Source organism: Nicotiana tabacum, chromosome 13, assembly GCF_000715075.1.
Source record: "Nicotiana tabacum cultivar K326 chromosome 13, ASM71507v2, whole genome shotgun sequence".
In the NCBI taxonomy this organism is placed as follows: Eukaryota; Viridiplantae; Streptophyta; class Magnoliopsida; order Solanales; family Solanaceae; genus Nicotiana; species Nicotiana tabacum.
This window is the reverse complement of record NC_134092.1, coordinates 63,932,850-63,951,639: the sequence shown is the minus strand read 5'-3', so window position 1 is coordinate 63,951,639 and position 18,790 is coordinate 63,932,850. Positions and strand designations below refer to the sequence as shown.

The 18,790-nt window shown below is 38.9% G+C and overlaps 1 long non-coding RNA gene across 2 annotated transcripts; it reads left to right on the top strand.

The window, feature by feature from the left end:
• The first annotated feature begins 13,162 nt into the window (after window positions 1-13,162).
• On the top strand, window positions 13,163-17,471 carry LOC107794708 (uncharacterized). 2 transcript variants are annotated; one of them, XR_001649962.2, is made up of 3 exons: window positions 13,163-13,322; window positions 13,685-13,755; window positions 17,265-17,471. It is a non-coding gene; the product is annotated as an uncharacterized LOC107794708 (long non-coding RNA). The 2 variants fall into 2 exon arrangements; XR_012698022.1 differs by having other exon boundaries at window positions 14,672-17,471.
• Window positions 17,472-18,790: the final 1,319 nt, after the last annotated feature.

The following is an 18,790-nucleotide window of genomic DNA, read 5'->3' as shown; positions in this document are numbered from 1 at the left end:
ACAAAAATAAGGATAAAGAAGACAAAATAGAGAAAAATAATCTATTGCAAATTAGGACAAACCTCAAAAACGTGAATTCCACTTTTATAAGGCATGGGAACCCTTTATATAGGCCTAGGGTCTCTTCTTTGTTGACTACAATTCCTATTCTAATAAGGAAATAAAATTACTAAATACAAGGAAAGTAAAATCCCTATTCTACAAGGAAAAATAAACTAGAATCCTACTAAAAGGAAAATACTTATTTTAAAAGGAATAAAATAAATCCTATTTAAAGAAGGAAAGAATATTGGTTTCTTGAAATCAATCTTGAGCTTCTTGAACATCTTGCGCTTCTTGAAATTAAGTCCATATGTTTGGACTTGAGGTCTAACACATGATCTTGGCTAAAATTAATAAATTTTAATATAGATTCTTCATTTTCATCAACGAGGTATAAGCAGTGATTTTGGGAGACTTTGAAACGGTTCGTGGCACGTTCGAGGATGAAAGTATATTTAAGTGGGGGAGAATGTAACGACCCAACCAATCATTTTGAGGTCTAGTGGATCAGCGGGTTGAGTCCTTGATAGCTTCACTTCATGAATCGTGACTTGCACATGTGGTTGGTTTCATTTTTCGAGGAGTTCAGAGTTGATTTGGAAAAGAAATTCTCAATTTCGAAGCTTTAAATTGAAAGAGTTGACAAAGCTTTGACTTTTGAGTAAATGACTTCGGAATCGGGATTTGAAGGTTCCAATAGGTTTGTATGATAATTTTGGACTTGGGCGTATGTTCGGGTTGAGTATCGGATGGTCCAGGAGCGTTTCGACACTTATTGTGGAAAGTTGGTATTTTGAAGATTTTAGAATTTCCTAAGTTTGATTTGAAGTAGACTTTGGTGTTATCGAAATCCGTTAGGGATTTTGATCCTGGGAATAGGTTTGTATTGTGATTTTCGACTTGTACGTAAAGTTTGGTGTTGTTCCGGAATGTTTAAGTGTGGTTCGGATGCGTTTGGCAAAGTTTGAATGTTTGAAAGTTAAATGAAGGATTTTGATCATTGATTCAGGATTTTGATGTTATTTGTGGAATTTCTAGCCTTTGTACAAGTTTGGATAAGGTATTGGTACTGGTCGGTATGATTGGATAGGCTTCTGGGGGCCTCGGATGTGATTTTGGATAGTTTCGGACCAAGTTTAGGTATTCTGATGTTGCTGATTGCTGGTGTTGGTGCCGTGTTTCGCGATCGCGAGTGGACTTATGCGATCGAGAAGAAGAAATTTTGTAACTTCATCTTTGTTCTACGCGAATGCGGGGGATGAGCAGTGAACGCAAAGAAGGATTGGGGGTCAGTGGACTCTACCTTACGCGAACACGATTGAGGGGTAGTGAACGCGCAAAGATGCGGGGGGCTGACAGGTTTTCCCTTCGCGAATGCGGAAGGGTAACCGCGAGCGTGAAGGAGGGATCTGAGCATGGAAAAACATTGTTCATCGAAAATGTGATGGCCTTGTCACGAAGGCGAAGATTGGACAGGAAGGCCTTAGCGAATGCGAAAAAGGAATCGCAGGAGCAAAGATCAATATATATCGGGTTTTGGCTCATTTCTTCAACTTCTCACATGGTTTAAGCGATTTTTGGAGCTCCTCAAGAGGATATTGTCATCATCTATGTCAAGGTAAGTAATTCACATATATTGTAAGTTAATTAAATGGATTCTATAAGGATTTAAACATGAAAATTGGTAGAAACTGTGAGATTTTTGAAAAAAAACCTAGAATTGGTATTTTAGGGTTTTGACCACAAAATTTGACATGGAATTAGGAATAGATTATACATTTGAGTTCGTGGTGTTATGGGTAGTAATTATCTTTGAAAATTTTTGGAATCCAGGAACGTGGGCCCGAGGGTTGACTTTGTTGACTTTTCGAGCGGAGTTGCAAATTGTTATAAATTGTTAAATTTGGAGTATTGGAGTGTATTTTTATTGGTTTGCACATTGTTTGACTTGTTTCGGATCAATGGGCATCGGTTTGAGGTGTTAGAGAGGCATTGGAGCCGATTATGGAACTTCGGAGCGATGTAAGTCTCCTGTATAACCTTGTGAGGGGGAAATTACCCCGTATGTGTTATATCTATTATGAGCTACATGTTATGGGAGCTATGCACGTATGAGGTGACGAGTGTCCGTATGTTTTCTAGAATCCTGATTATGTCCGGGTAGACTTAGACTCACGCCATGCTTTAATTGTATTATTTGAGTTATTCTTGCATGTTTTAATGCTTTAATTTGTATTATGACCTGCGACTAGAGTCACGTAGAGTAATATACACGTTATTTTAGATAATTGATGAGCTACTTGATTGGCCGTAGAAATAGCACTTCCCTTACAGATTTTTCCCGCGTTGTGCGTATTCATCGAAAAATTTTCTTGAATTTCATAACTCACACGTATATTTGTGAGTGGGGTCAAGGACCCGTAAAATATTCATATTCTAATGGGATCGGGCTGAACGCCTCAGCAGTACTCTTATGGGATCGGGCCATTCGCCTCGGCAGTATCATATAACACTCTTATGGAACCGGGCCATTTGCCTCGGCAGTATCATGTAACACACTATTATGGGATCGGGGAGTTTGCCTAGGCAACAACGTGTAACACACTCTTATGCGATCGGGTCGTTCGTCTCGATCGAATATGGTAACACATTCTTATAAGATAGTGTCGTTCGCCTCGGCAGGTTATTGTAACACACTCTTATGAGATCGGGTCGTTCCCCTCAACAGCTCTATGACATACTCTTATGGTATCAGGTTGTTCGCCTCAACAGCTCTATGATAGACTCTTATGGCATCGAGCCATTAGCCTCAACAACTCTATGATACACTCTTATGGTATCGGGCCACTCGCCTCTGCAAAATAGTGCGTAATATTTGATTAGAAATCAGTGTACCCGTGACTTTTAAGTTTCTGGGATGTTCTAGAATTTGTTTGTGGTTTTGCTTAACATTTACACACTTTTATTTTATAGTTTATAGAAATTGTATGTATCCATGACTTTTAATGCATTAATTTCTTTATCTAATAAAATTCATGATTTTAAAAATAATAAAATGAATAATTAAGTTGATAGTTCATTATTGGCTTGCATAATGGCGACGTTTAACGCCATCACGACGTATTGTGGGAATTGGGTCGTGACACCTTGAGTGCATGTAATGTTGTGTGCATCTGTTGTAGTTAAGGTTGGACATGTTGTATATCTTGGGATTATTGTATTTTCAAAGGAACCTCTTCAATAATTTTTTAAAGAAGTTTTGGAGTTAGTCAAATTTGATCGGTAAAGTGGTCTAAGGATATAACTAGCGACTTATTCAAAATTCGAGGTTGTAGATACATCTCTCCATTATTAGTCTGAGCAGGAGAGAGAAGAGTCAAGGGGAAACTAAGAAGAGTTTAGCCATGTCTGGGCTCTTGGGATTGGTAGTGAAAGATATTTGGAGGAAAATGCTTATACAATTCTCAGCTTAATGCCTAATGAAGTGATTTGATAATATTAATAATATAGTAATGGTGATGTTATAAGTGTGACTGTGGCGCAATATTACATAATTTAAGTACACTGAGTATAAGCCTAATAGTGGCACTACATGATACACAATCTATTCAAAGTGAGTGTCTCTGGGTAAATTTCAGCTTGTGAGAGAAAATAAGACTTTAATATAAGGTTTAATTTGCCAATACAATAATAGGTTGAGTATGAAACTTTGTAATGACCCGACCGGTCATTTTGTGTAATTGAGCCCCGTTTTCCCTTTTGATGCTTCACACATGTATGCTTATATTTTTATGACTTAGGGGTTGATTAGTTTTGTTCCGAAAAAATTTCGGGTTGATTTGGACCCTTTGATTCTTGACTTAGAAGCTTAAGTTAGAAATATTGACCAAACACTGACTTTTGTGATAGCATCATAGGTTGATGGATCTTATAGCTTCGTATCATGATTTTAGACTTGGGAGTATGCTTGGGATTGAATTCCGAAGTTCGTAGGTTGATTTGTGTTGTTTTGCCGAAATTCGGCAATTTGAAGTTGAAAAGTTTGACCGTTGGTTGACTTTTAGTTATAGAGTTTGGAATTTGATTTTGGGACTTGGAATAGGTCAGTTATATTATTTAGAAATTTTCTGCAAAATTTGGTATCGTTTGGAGTTTATTTGATAGGATTCAGACGTTAAGTTGCAATTATAGAGATTCTTGAAATTTACTTTGAATTTGTATTTAATTATTTTGACTTTTATGGATGTTTGGTTTGGAGCCCTAAGGGCTCAGATGAGTTTCATACATGTTTCGGAATGAATTGAACTGAAAATAAATTGCTGGTATTGTTGGTGCTCTGTTATAGCAATTGCCAGCACCAGCCTCACAATTTCCATGGCGACAATGGGGGCTCTGATGTTGCAATTGCGACTGACCCCTTCGCAATTGTGAAGTCAGTAGGCATGAGGCTTCGATTTCATCAATATATCTTAAATCTTAACCTCAAAATCATGTGAATCAAAGTGAAACTTTGTCAAACTTTTGAAGAATAAGAATTTGAGTTTTGTGACTCGATTTGGACTCGGATTTTGAAACTAATCACATATATGAACTCGTGGGGGTATGAGTAGTCGGAATCTACCCTTGGACCCGGATTTTTACCCGACAAGCCCTGGGTTGACTTTTGTTGACTTTTTAGGAAATGTGTAAAGATCATAGCTTTATCTATTGTAATTATTTTCCCTTGAATTGTTTGATGATATTAAGTTAATTTTGGTTAGATTTTAGCCATGTGGAGGCGAATTGTTAGGGAAAAGCTATTTCCAAGTGTTGAGTTGGCCTAGTTGAGGTAAGTATATTGCCTAACTTTGTGTGGGGAAAATACCTCTTAAGATTTGGGATTGATTGTGTAATTTGTGCTATGTGAAAGCCGTGTACGCAAGGTGACGAGTGGGTATACGGGTTATATGTAGTATTTGACTGGTTTAGGCTACTTAGACTCTTTCCATTCTTTAATTGATTTGTCATATCATGTTCGAAATTCTCATAATCAATCTACTCCTACTTATGTTAGTCTATCCTTACATGCCTTCAGCGCTCAGCCCAGCCGGCCAGGCACGAGCCAGTCCCAATAGCCACGCCCACCGAGAGCTTGATTTGAGTGTGATGATACCCGTCATATGGTTAGAGACTGCCCCAGACTCGGGAGGGGTGCACCTCCACGGACTACTTATGCCCTACAGATTCAGTCAGGTCGGTAGACTTCACAGGCTATGCTTGTTGCCCCAGTTTCCGCGCCACCCGCACAGCTAGAGGCAGTGGACGGGCGGGTAAAGGTCAACTAGATGGGGAGGCCAGGCCAGATTCTATGCTTTTTCGGGTAGGAGGAAGGCAGTCATGTCAGACGCTGTCATTACAGGTATGGTTCCAGTTTGCCATAGAGATGCATCATTCTTATTTGATCTTAGATCCACTTATTCATATGTTTCATCTTACTTTGCTCCATATTTTGATAGATTTCGTGATTCTTTGAGTTCTCTTGTTTATGTATCCACGCCTATGGGAGATTCTATTGTTATAGACTACGTGTATTAGTCGTGTTTAGTTGTTATTGGTGGTTTTGAGACAAGAGTTGATATATTGTTACTCAGTATGGTAAACTTTGATGTGATCTTAGGCATAGACTGGTTGCTGCCCTATCATACTGTTCTAGATTATGACTCCAAGACACTGACATTGGCTATGCCAGGTTGCCATGGTTAGAGTGGAGGTGTGCATTGGATTATGTTCCTGGCAGCTTTGTGTCATTTCTAAAGGCTCAGCAGATGGTTGAGAAGGGGTGTGATGCATATCTAGCCTTTGTGAGAGATGTCAGTGCTAATACTCCTACCGTTGAGTCAAGTCCTGTAGTAAGAGACTTCCCAGATGTATTTCCAGCAGATCTCTCGGGCATGCCACCCGATAGAGACATCGATTTTGGTATTGACTTGTTGCCGGGCACTCAGCCCATTGCTATTCCACCATATGCTTTGGCCCCAACAGAGTTGAAGGAGTTAAAAGTGCAGTTGCAAGAGTTGCTTGATAAGGGTTTTATTCGGCCTAGTATGTCACCTTGGGGTGCTCCGATTTTGTTTGTGAAGAAGAAGGATGGTTCTATGCGCATGTGTATTGATTATCGGCAGTTAAACAAGGTTGCAATGAAGAACAAGTATCCATTGTCGTGCATTGATGACTTATTTGATCAACTACAGGGTGCCAGAGTGTTCTCAATTATTGATTTGCGGTGGGGGTATCATCAACTAAAGATTTGGGATTCAGATATCCCGAAGACTGCCTTTAGGACTCGATATGGTCACTACGAGTTCCTTGTGATATCATTTGGGATGACCAATGCCCCAACAACATTTATGCACCTGATGAACAGTGTATTCCAGCCATATCATGATTCATTCGTCATTGTGTTTATTGACGACATCTTGGTGTACTACTGCAGCTGGGAAGATCATGATCAACACATGAGAATCGTGATTCAGACCTTGAGAGAGAAGAAGTTGTATGCAAAATTCTCAAAGAATGAATTCTTGCTTGATTCAGTGGCGTTTTTGGGTTATGAGGTGTTGAGTGAGTGTATCAAGGTAGATTTGAAGAAGATTGAAGTAGTTCAGAGTTGGCCCAGACTGTCTTCAGCAACTGAGATTCGGAGTTTCCTTGGTTTGGCCAGGTATTATCGCCGTTTTGTAGAGGGTTTCTCATCCATTTGCAAAATTATTTAAATGTAAGGCTCACGCGGCGGTATAAGTAAAGATTGTAATTGAATTGGAGAATGTGAATACGAGGCTGTACCTCAGATGTGATTCTTGTTATATACGAGGCAGTACCTAGGTTGTGATTCTTGTTGTGTAAGAGGCGGTACCTCGTTGGTGATTCTTGTTGTTTATCTCATATTGTAAAGAGTTATTGGTGAAACACTTCTTGTTGCTTTTACTCTTCCTTGTCTTATCAGTTAGGATCCGTATTTGACTATGGTGGTTCTTTTTATTTGCTTCCCTTATGTTATCTCCGTGCTTACAATTGCGGCATTAGTCTATGTTATTAACTTATTTTGTATCAGTTATTTCTCTGCATGCCATTACTTCTCATTATTATGTTTTCATTATATTTATTATATCCTAGTAGGTGTTTTAACCCGGCCTCGTCACTACTTTACCGACGATACGCTAGATACTTATCGGGTATCATTGTGGTATACTCATACTACACTTATCCACGTCTTTTTGTGCAAATCCAGGTACGTCTGCTCGTGCTGGACGTTAGTGACTGGTGGTAGCTGATATCCCGAAGACTTCAAGGTATACCTTCTCGGCATCCGCAAGCCTTAGAGTCACCTTCGTTATCTTTCTTTGTTGATGTATTTCGCATTCTGACAGTGTTATAGTAGACATTCTAGTTTATTCTGTAGAGCATATGACTCAGTTCCACCGATTTTGGGAAGTGTGTTGTTGAGATCCTATTTCTGAAGGTTATATGAGTTTATCAGTCTTGCTTTAGTTTTTCTATTAATTATTTCTATCAAGTTATTATTAAATGTTAGTCTTACCTAGTCTTAGAGACTAGGTTCCATCACGACATCCTAAGGAGGGAAATTGGGGTCATGACAAGTTGGTGCTGCTCTATGTTCATAGGTGTTACGATTCATAATCAGGTTTAGTAGAGTCTTGCGGATTGGTACGGATACGTCTGCACTTAACTTTGAGAGGCTACGGAACTGTTAGGAAAACTTCACTTCTTTGATTTCTTATCGTACAAATTGGTTAACTTCGAAATCTAAATCATTGACTTTCTATTTTCTCAGAGATGGTGAGGACACGCACTGCTGGATCTGATGATTAGATCCTCGTGCCCCTGTTAGAGCCGCAAGAGGCCGGGGCAGGGGCATAGGATGAGGAGGGAACGTGGTGCAACTAGAGCACCTTCCCGAGCTGCGACAGAGGAGCCACCACTAGCTCCGATTGGGGGACAGGCAGCCGAGGCGCATATTGCCACCCCTACACTTCAGGAGACACTCAAATAGTTCTTGAGCATGTTTGGTACTCTAGCTTAGGTGGGGTTGATTCCACTAGTACCAGCCACATCTCAGTTTGGGGGAGCAGCTCAGACTCCCATGGGCCGTGCTCCATAGCAGCGGGTCTGTGTCGATCAAGTCCCAGAGGTTATGCCAGCATAGTCTGTTGTTTCGGTTCAACTTGAGGTTAGGGTGGTGGCATCTGACGAGGAGCAACTTAGACTTGAGAGGTCCAAGAAGTATCATCCTCATACTTTCAACAACTTAGCTTCAGAGGATGCACATGATTTTCTAGAGAAGTGTCACCGTATTCTCCGCACCATGGGTAATGTGGAGACAAGTGGAGTTGCTACCACTGCTATCCAGCTATCAGGAGAAGCATATCAGTGGTGGTGTGGAGATGATGCAGCTTAATTTACATGGACTCAGTTTTTATATATGTTCATGAGAGAGTTTGTTCCCTAGACCCTTCGAGACGTATAGCGCGCGTAGTTTGAGCAACTCCACCAGGGCACTATGTCAGTGACAGAGTATGCTGTCAGATTCAGTGATTTGTCCGAACATGCACCTACTTTGGTTTCTACAGTTAGGGAGTGAGTCTGGCGATTTATCGATGGGGCTCAAATATGGTATTAGGTTCAGCACGCCTAGAGAGTTGGAGATAGATACCCCATATCAGCAGGTGGTAGAGATCGCATGGAGGTTGGAGGGTATGCGAGGCCGTGAGAGAGAGGACAGGGAGGCCAATAGGCCTCGAGGTATAGGAGGATTTAGTGGTGGCCACGCTGTAGTTACAACCCATCATGGTAGAGGCTATGTGAACCGTCCAGTTCATTCATCACTTCCAGCTTCTAATGGTACTCCGGCTATCCCGAGGTCTCAGGTTGCACACTTTGCTCAACTACTTTCTAGCGCACCTCCTGCACGAGATGCCTTCAACAGTCAGTCCAGCCGACCAGGCCCGAGCCAGTCCCAGCAGCCACGCCTATCGAGAGCTTGCTTTGAGTGTGGTGATACCCCTCATATGGTTAGAGACTGCCCTAGGCTCAGGAGGGGTGCACTTCCATAGACTACTCAGGCCCCACAGATTCAATCAGGTCTGTAGACTTCACAGGCCATGGTCGTTGCCTCGGTTTCCACTCCACCCGCACAACTAGCTATGGGTGGTGGATGGACAGGTAAAGGTCGCCTAGAGGGGGTGGCTAAGCCAGATTCTATGATTTTCCGGGTAGTATGGAGGCAGTCACTTCAGACGTTGTCATTAAAGGTATGGTTCCAGTTTTCCATAGAGTTGCATCAGTCTTATTTGATCCGGGATGCACTTATTCATAAGTGTCATCTTTCTTTGCACCATATTTTGATATATCTCGTGATTTTTTGAGTTCTCCTTTTTATGTGTCCACACTTGTGGGAGATCAATTATTGTGGACCGTGTGTATTAGTCATGTTTAGTTGTTATGGGTGGTTTTTAGACCAAAGATGATATGTTGTTACTCAGTACGGTAGACTTTGATGTGATCTTGGGCATGGACTAGTTGTCTCCCTATCTTGCTATTCTAGATTGTCATGCCAAGACTGTGACATTGGTTATGCTAGGTTTGCCACGGTTAGAGTAGAGAGGTATATTGGATTATGTTCCTAGCAAGGTTGTGTCATTTCTAAAGGCCCAGCGGATGGTTGAGAAGGTGTGTGATTCATATCTAGCCTTTGTGAGAAATGTCAATGCAGATACTCATACCATTGAGTCAGTTCCAGTAGTGAGAGACATTCCAGATGTATTTCCAGCAGATCTCTGGGCAAGCCGCTCGATAGAGACATCGATTTTCATATTGATATGTTGTCGGGCACTCAGCCCATTTCTATTCCACCATATCCCATGGCCCCAGTGGAGTTGAACAAGTATCCATTGCCGTGCATTGATGACTTATTTGATCTACTACAGGGTGCCAGAGTGTTATCAAAGATTGATTTGTGGTTGGGGTATCTTTAGATGAAGATTCGGGAACCGGATATCCCGAAGACTCCCTTTAAGATTTGATATGGTCATTTCGAGTTCCTTGTGATGTCATTTGGGCTGACCAACACCCCAGAAACATTTATGCACCTGATGAACAGTGTATTCTAGCCATATCTTGATTCATTCGTCATTGTGTTTATTGACAACATCTTGGTGTACTCCTGCAGCTAGGAAGATCATGAGCAGCACCTAAGGGTCGTGCGTCAAACCTTGAGAGAGAAGAAGTTATATGCAAAATTATCAACGTGTGAATTCTGGCTTGATTCAGTGGCGTTTTTGGGTCATCTGGTGTTGAGTAAGGGGATCAAGGTAGATCTGAAAAAGATTGAAGTAGTTTAGAATAGGCTTAGACCGTCTTCAGCAACTAAGATTCGAAGTTTCCTTGGTTTGGCCGGGTATTAAAGTCGTTTCGTAGAGGGTTTCTTATTCATTTTCAAAACTATTTAAATATAAGGCTCACGCGGCGGTATAAGGAATGATAGTGATTGAATTGGAGAAATGCGAATACGAGGTGGTACCTCGGATGTGATTCTTGTTGTATACGAGGCGGTACCTCGCTTGTGATTCTTGTTGTATAGAGGCGGTATCTCGTTGGTGATTCATGTTGTTTATCTCATGTTGTAAAGAGTTATTGTTAAAACACTTCTTGTTGCTTTTATTCTTCCTTGTCTTATAAGTTAGGATCCGTATTTGACTATGGTGGTTCTCTTTAATTGCTTCCCTTAAACTATCTCCATGCTTACAATCCCGGCATTAGTCTATGTTATTAACTTGTTTTGTATTAGTTATTTCTCCGCCTTCCATTACTTCTCGTTGTTCTATTTTCATTATGTTTATTATATCCTAGTAGGTGTCTTGACCTGGCCTCGTCACTACTCTACCGAGATTAGGCTTGATACTTATTGGGTACCGTTGTGGTGTGCTTATACTACACTTTTGCACATATTTTTATGCACATCTAGATACGTCTGCTTGTGCTGGACATTAGTGATTGGTTGTAGCTGATTTCCTGGCAACATCAAAGTATATCTGCTCGGCATCCACAGGCCTCAAAGTCATCTTCCTTTATCTTTCTTTTCTGATAGATTTCTCATTTAGACAGTGTTGTAGTAGACATTCTAGTTTGTTCTATAGAGCTTATGACTCAGTTCCATCGATTTTGGGAAGTGTGTTGTTGAGATCATATTTGAGAAGGTTATATGATTTTATCAGACTTTCTTTAGTTTTTCTATTAAATATTTATGTCAAGTTATTATTAAATATTAGACTTACCTAGTATTAGAGACTATGTGTCATCACGACATCCTAAGGAGAAAAATTGAGGTAGTGACAAACTAAGTGTACATGAGTATGATTAGCTTTTAAAGTAAGAGTAAGTCGTGGAGTATAAAGATTGTCATACACCATGAGTGAAAGATAAGATAAAGAGTTAGATATTCGAAAGACTATATTCTAAGACTTGTTATGGTTGGTGTGAACATACGGTGATGTTTTTTAGATAGTAAAAGGCACTAGTAATCGTTATGGACTAGATGGACTGAGTATTCAAATTTTTCCTTTGCCTTCTAGTTATTATGTTTTTTAATGACATATGGGAGAATTTTCATAGTTGATATAAACATATGCAAAAATTGAGGAAGGTCCTATAGACATCGAGATAAAGCCGATTAAATACAAAAGTCATAGTGTGAATTTCTATTCTTAAAATATGATATTTTAGGCCTTGTGATGTCTAATAAAAGGGTAATAGATCGATAATATTATGCCTACTAAGGATAGAGCACATGTGACATTACAATTGTCTTTGTTTGAGCAAACGAATTTTATCGTTAGAGTCCTGCCCTTATTAAGGGATTAGTTATCAACTTTTAGAGGCGAGACCTACTTGATAGAAAATAACGATGAAGCACTGTAGCTAAAGAGTTGAATATGCATACAATTGTGGGGGTTGACTTGAGGAGGTTTATACTCCAATGAGGAGGCTTGTACTCCAAGAGATGCAATGTTTATAAAATTTAGTAGCTTCAAGATCACAAATATGGCTTGGAACAAGAGAATGAGAGCTAATGATGACATGAGTTAATATGAGAATTCAAAAGTGTAGTTTTTCAGCTTTTGAACTGTTCATATATTAAATACGAGTGTTAGAGACTCGAGAAATTATCATAAAGAGAGTTAACTCTGAAAGAAAGTGAAAATACACCGTTGTAGACTTCGTGATTAGTCTATCATGTTTGTTGAGAAAGTTATGATCCTAATTTTGCTGATCGTGATAAGCTCATCGAGATCTCATGCCTAATTCAATCTGAATTATTAATGCATCATAATATTCTATAAAGCGATATGATAGGAAAATAGTGCAGTAGTGCATAAGAGTAACAACATATGAATAATTTAGGTCGGGGTGAATAGATGTGTTCTAACATCAACGTACGTAAGAGTATTATGTAGGGGCATATGGATGTTTTCCACCGCGTATGTGAGAATATTATGTAAGAGTATTTGGCTGTGTTCTAGCACAGCCTTATGTAAGAACGGTGAAGGTGTCCCTGTATAGGACTGTGATCGTGATGCTTGTATGTGTTTCAGCGTAATGAAGCCGTAAGAAAGTACATATATCCAGTCCCAATACTAGAGGATGGCTAATATAAAGCATATGATTCATGATTAGATTCTTTTGATCGATTTTGTACTTTATAATTATTACTAGCTTGTTATACGTATCCGGTTGTTACCCAAAGAAGATATGCGGATCTAGCAGCCGCAATTACTTAAGATGTCAAGTATGCATTCTCCTCGAACGAGAGTTTAAATCGGTAGAATATAATAACCCGATATTAATTATATATATACATATAAAGTAAAAGACAGGAGAATACCTGTGTGGCTAAGGACTAGTTTACATTATGTAGGACAATTAATAAGTGGTGACCTTGAATAATTGTCTAAAGGAGTAGCTGGTGGACCCAAGCCCACTTTCCTTGATGCCTCACATTAGATGGCCTGGCCCAAGGGATAAAATAAAGTGTAATAGGGTTTGACATTATCAAGGAGAACATGAAACTGTAAAGAGCAATATTTGGGTAAGCTATTTTGTAGGCAACAGTTACTATTGGAGAATTTCATGAAAAAGCTAAGCATTTCATCTCTCTTGGAACCACTGAAGCTTAAAGAAGTTTTAATTTGGATTCTGTTCTCAACTTCGGCTATTGAAACTTTAAGGTATGAAAATTTATACTTGGTCTCCATATTCGGCTATATATTCTGCTAATATATATGAATTATATCATGAACATTGAGTTGAATCGTAATATTAGAGTATCATTTCGCCTTTATATTCACTACTTGAGATTTAGTTGTAAGCTTGAAATTTAGAAAATATGAGATTTAACCAGTCAATTGATATCAACAATGAAACTTATAGATTGGACTCTATGGCTTATGGGTAGTTCGAAAATATAATTAATTCGGGAATTTTGCCATATTGGTTAGTTGAATTTTTAGTTGACTTTGATTTGATATTCTAAAACTTTGAAATAATTGCGACTAGTATAATTGATATTGTTAATCAATATTTTGCACAGGTTGAGGCCATTGGAGGTTGTTTGGTTGGTGTTCTAGATGTCATGAGGTTGGAAAACTTGTCGCTAGCGAGGTAAGTGAGATTCTAAGCTTTGGTGATTTATTTTCAAAATCTAATTTGAAAGTATGTTTTATTAGTTGGTCCACGTGTTAGGACGAGCATGTGCTTGACAGAGTCTGTGGTCTGTGACAAGCCGCAAATATATATTATTTTGTTAAAAAATGAAAATTATTTAATAAGTGATTTGTGGTGTGACGTAGAATCTTGCTTTGGCGTTGTGGCGTTATAAATTATTTCTTCGCTGCCGTAATATATTTGGGGCATTGTGTATGCCACCATGATAGATCTGGGGCATAGTGTATGCTGTCGTGGACTCGTCAGGGTATTTGATTAAATTTTTCCAACCATTTAAAACAAGTCCTTAGTGTGAATTGTGTTAAATATATAAGTGTATGCTATTAAATATTAGTGTGGACACTTATATTGTAACGATTCGACAGGTCGTTTTGAGTATTAACTTCCTTTTCTGTATTTTGAGACTTCCCGTAACTTCATTTGATGTTTATTGATTTATGTGGGTTGTACGTGTCTCTTTTTTCAGAAAGCTTTGATGTAAAAGTTTGAAGAAAATATTATTTTACATAAAATAAGGCAAGAGTTCACTACGATCAATATTTTTGGCGATTTCGGTAGGTTCATATGATATTTTTGGTTTTGTACGCACGATTGGTTGAGTCCGGGGTGACCCAAGCACATTTCGGTGGATTATGTAAAAAATATTAAAAATAAGTTTTAATATTGAAAATATAGTTTTGATGATCGATTCTTGTTATTTAATACTATTTTGATGATTTGAGGTAGCGAGCACGTTTGTAGAATGCTATTACACATGTGTGAATGTTCGGTTTGGAGCTCGAGGGGCTCGGGTGAGTTTCAGATGTGTTGGGAGTGTTATTGGGCTGTTGATGACGGGTTTCTAGTGTTTCAGGTCTGCAGGTCTCGCAATTGCGATAACTTTTTCGCAATTACTAAGTTGGACTCGCAAATGCGAAACATGTGGAGGGGTTGTTGACTTTGCAAATGTGAAGATAGCATCACAAACGTGATCTTGGGGAGTCGGCTTTTGCGGATACCGTGTCGCAAATACGACTAGAGTTTAGCTTGGCAACCGTCGCAAATACGAAGGTGAGACCACAAATGCGAATGGGGGGCAGGTTCGCTGCTTTGCGACCATTGTAGGTTGGACAATTGTTCGCTTTTGCGAATAGTGGTTCGCGTTTGCGAACATTGCAATTGCGAATAAGAGTTTGCAATTGCGACGTCTGCAGCTGGATAAAAGAGGGAAAAATCGAAACTTAGCTCATATTACACCATTTCTCAATCCCAAACACCCTAGAGGTGATTTTTGAAGAACATTTTCTTCCCAAATTCATTGGTAAGCAACTCTAATTCATTTTCTATCAATTCCACATTACTTTTCATGAGTTTTTTAATATCAAATCTATGAATTTTATGGTAAAAATTAGAGATTTTGGGTAGATTTTTGTGAAAATTAGGATTTAGACCTCAAATTGAGGTTGGATTTCGAAACAAATCACATAACCGGGCTCGAGGGTGAATGGATAATCGGATTTTGGTCCAAATCTCAGATTTCGACCAAGCGGATCCGGGGTTGACAACTAGGTGACTTTTTCAATTATGATAAAAATTCAACCCTTTTCATTCGTGAGTAGTTTCTTAAGCTTGTTTTGAATTATTTGAAAATTGCCGTGGTTGATTTTTATTGAATTTCGAAATGAAGTAAGTATCATGTCTAGCTTTGTTGGGAGAATTTTTCCTACTAATTGATATTTTTTGCTATACGCGGAGATGATGCATATACCATGTGATGAGCGTATATGCATGTGCCAGGGTTTCCATGCTCAGGAGGGGGAAAGTATATGCTTCCTTGTGCCTTTGTTGAAATTGATGATCCCTGAACCTATGCTTCACTTAACTCTATAGCTACTAAACTCAATTATCTATATTAGAAATCTTATTAGAACATATGACATCTTAAAAAGGATTTAATGTGATGTTTACGAGATTCCTTCTCATACTTAACTTGATCGTGGCATCAGGACTTTATATCTATAGATGTTATTTTCATGTTACTTGAGCTTCTTTATCCGTATTGAGAGATGATGATTGGAGCCTTTGCGATACGTTTGGCACGATAGGTATTTCTATGTGGTTGATATGATATTGGCACGATGAGTATTTCCGTGCGGTTGATATAATATTGGCCATGCCGTATGAAATGAGATTATTTTGTTAGTTATTACCATGCGGAAAATAAAGGAAGTTGGATTTCTATTGTGATAACTCATTCATTAAGCACTTTCCTGTCTTTTACTTTGGTTCATATTAATGTTTATTTTCTTGTATGATACATTCCGTTTGAGTTCCTTATGTAGTTACCTATGTGTTTTCCCTTTGGCCTGTACTATTATAGCTATGTCCTTACCTTGTCGAGTATTGATACACCTACACTTTTACTTGATTTACCTTGGCTACTTGTCCTCTTCGAATTCATGTCTTTACTTGTTATTAGTTCACAGATATTGTATGCCTCTAATTAACACGCGATTTACTTGTTAGATACCTTAACCTGCTACATGTCTTCACTCACTATATGCTTTCACTTCCTACATGTCTTCACTTACTATACGCTTTTATTTACTTTGTGCCTTCACTTATTAAAGCATTTACTTGATACATGCTTCTACTTGCTACATGATTACACATATTAAATGCTTTCATTTGATCCCTGTTCTTACTTAGAAAACATCTTTACTAGTTTCATGTTCTACTCTTCTTTGCTTAACTGGATTGGATGACTTTTAGATTAGTTGTGTGTTATGCTTTGTGGAAGCCTTGTCATTATATGCGGTAGACTAGCTTTTGATTTTCGACTACTCATCTCACTCTGTTTGAGTTGTATTACTTATTCGAATACCGCATGTTCTTTTGTTTTGGTGTTATGTTGTGAACTTATCCCGTGTTTGGTTGATGTTGCGGTTTCATATGATATTACTGTATATTAGAATCGGGTTGCACCCCGCAACAGTATTTATGGATATTGTTAGCGAGTTGCACGCCATAACAGTGTTTGTTAATATTGGAATCGAGTTGCACGCCGCAATAATATTTATTGATATTGGGATCGGGTTGCACGCCGCAACAATGATTTATTGATAGTGGGATCGGGTTGTATGCCGCAATAGTGTATGTTAGTGATGTTTGGCTATAATCCTCACACATACTCCATGATTACTCTTTCCTTCGTAAAAACAATTATGAGGTTATGACTTGTTTGCCATGTCTGTGAACTTGCTCCATAGCTCTTCAGTTGATGCTCATACTATTATTCGATATATTTCTTGACTTGTTTTTCCTGCTTATTATCTACACATGTACATAGTAAGTGAGTCTCTGTTGACCAAAAAACCTCTTCACTAGTTCACTGAGGTTAGTCAAGATATTCACTGAGTACATGGGGTCGGTTGTGCTCAAACTACACTTATGCACCTTGTGTGCAGATTTTGGAGTTGCGTAGCTGCGAAAGATGAAGCCTTGCACTGAAGACGTTCCATATACAAGCTACCTCTTGTTCATGGTATTTTAGGATTTAAACTCTATTTATGTAATTTCAAATAGATATTGTACTTATTCATCATTTTCGTTTTGTAAATTTAAATCATAGTGGCTCATAACTTGTACTACCATTCCTTGGGAGGTTGTATAAAATTCAGTCATTTTATTCCTTGTTATTAATAATCTATAATTTGAGTTACCTTTTACTATGTTTGGCTTACCTAGCAATAGGGTTCAATGCCAACACGACTAGGTAGTTTTTGGGTCGTGACATGTTGGTATCAGAGCACTACGTTTATAGGCTCTACGCCTCATAAGCAAGTGTTTAGTAGTGTCTTGCATATCAGTATTATGGCATCCATACCTGTCTTCAAGAGGCTATAGGGCATTTAAGAAACTTCCCTTCTTTCTTTCGTTATCGTGCGACCTTGTTTCAGCTTGAAACCTACGAATTTAATTCTTCTTATTCGTGCATATGTGATGTTGAGCGCCAAGTATCATTGTGCACCGATGGCTTGGATGTTGCGGATGAGCTGGGAAGGTTTGTGGATGCTTGATTACTATTGCAAAGTGTTGTCCAGGCTTAGATGCTGATGTTTTGATAGATATTCCACTTGTTCGTTTGTGGGGTGAGGAAGTTTATTATATCTTATCGGCGAGTGTAGACTCGGGAGTATTAATCGGTTTCCTAGTTGATTGTGACCATGGTGGTGCCATGGGGAGGTGTTGATTTGAATCTAGTTGGTGGTTTATTTCCTATGATGAGTTGAGGTCGTGTGTTTCGTATGAGGCTTTTATTCACTGAATGCATACACTATTATTTTGGAGCATTCGAGGAAATCTACTTGACTGTCACAACGATGAGTATGCACTTGGTAGAGTCTTTGGAGTATTTCATGACTAGTGTTGCATAAGTTTATGAAATATTTAGTTGATTAATAGTGCAAGACCGGGGCAGCTATAAAAGAATGGTAATGTGGATTTCTAATGATGTGTTCCATGGCTTTGAGCCAAATGGGGGAGTCTGCTATCAACGATCAGATTATAGGGTTATGTGTTATATCAGTTTCTGGACTAAGGGATGCTCGTGGATTAGTGCAACGACCCGACCAGTCATATTGACTTCGAGTGTGTCGTTCGACAGTTTAGGTTCTTGAGTAGCTTCACTTTATGTATCATGACTTGCACGTGTGGTTGGTTTCAATTTTTGAGGAGTTCAAAGTGATTTGGAGGAGTAATTCTCAATTTGGAGGCTTTAAGTTGGAAGAGTTGACCTAGGTTTAACTTTTGAGTAAACAATCTTGGAATCAAGATTTAAAGATTCCAATAGGTTCGTATGGTGATTTTGGACTTGGGTGTAAATTCTGATCGAGTTTCAGGTGGACCGGGAGTGTTTCGGCGCTTATTGTGGAAAATTGGCATCTTGAAGGTTTTATAATTTCCTTTGTTTGATTTCAAGTGGACTTTGGCA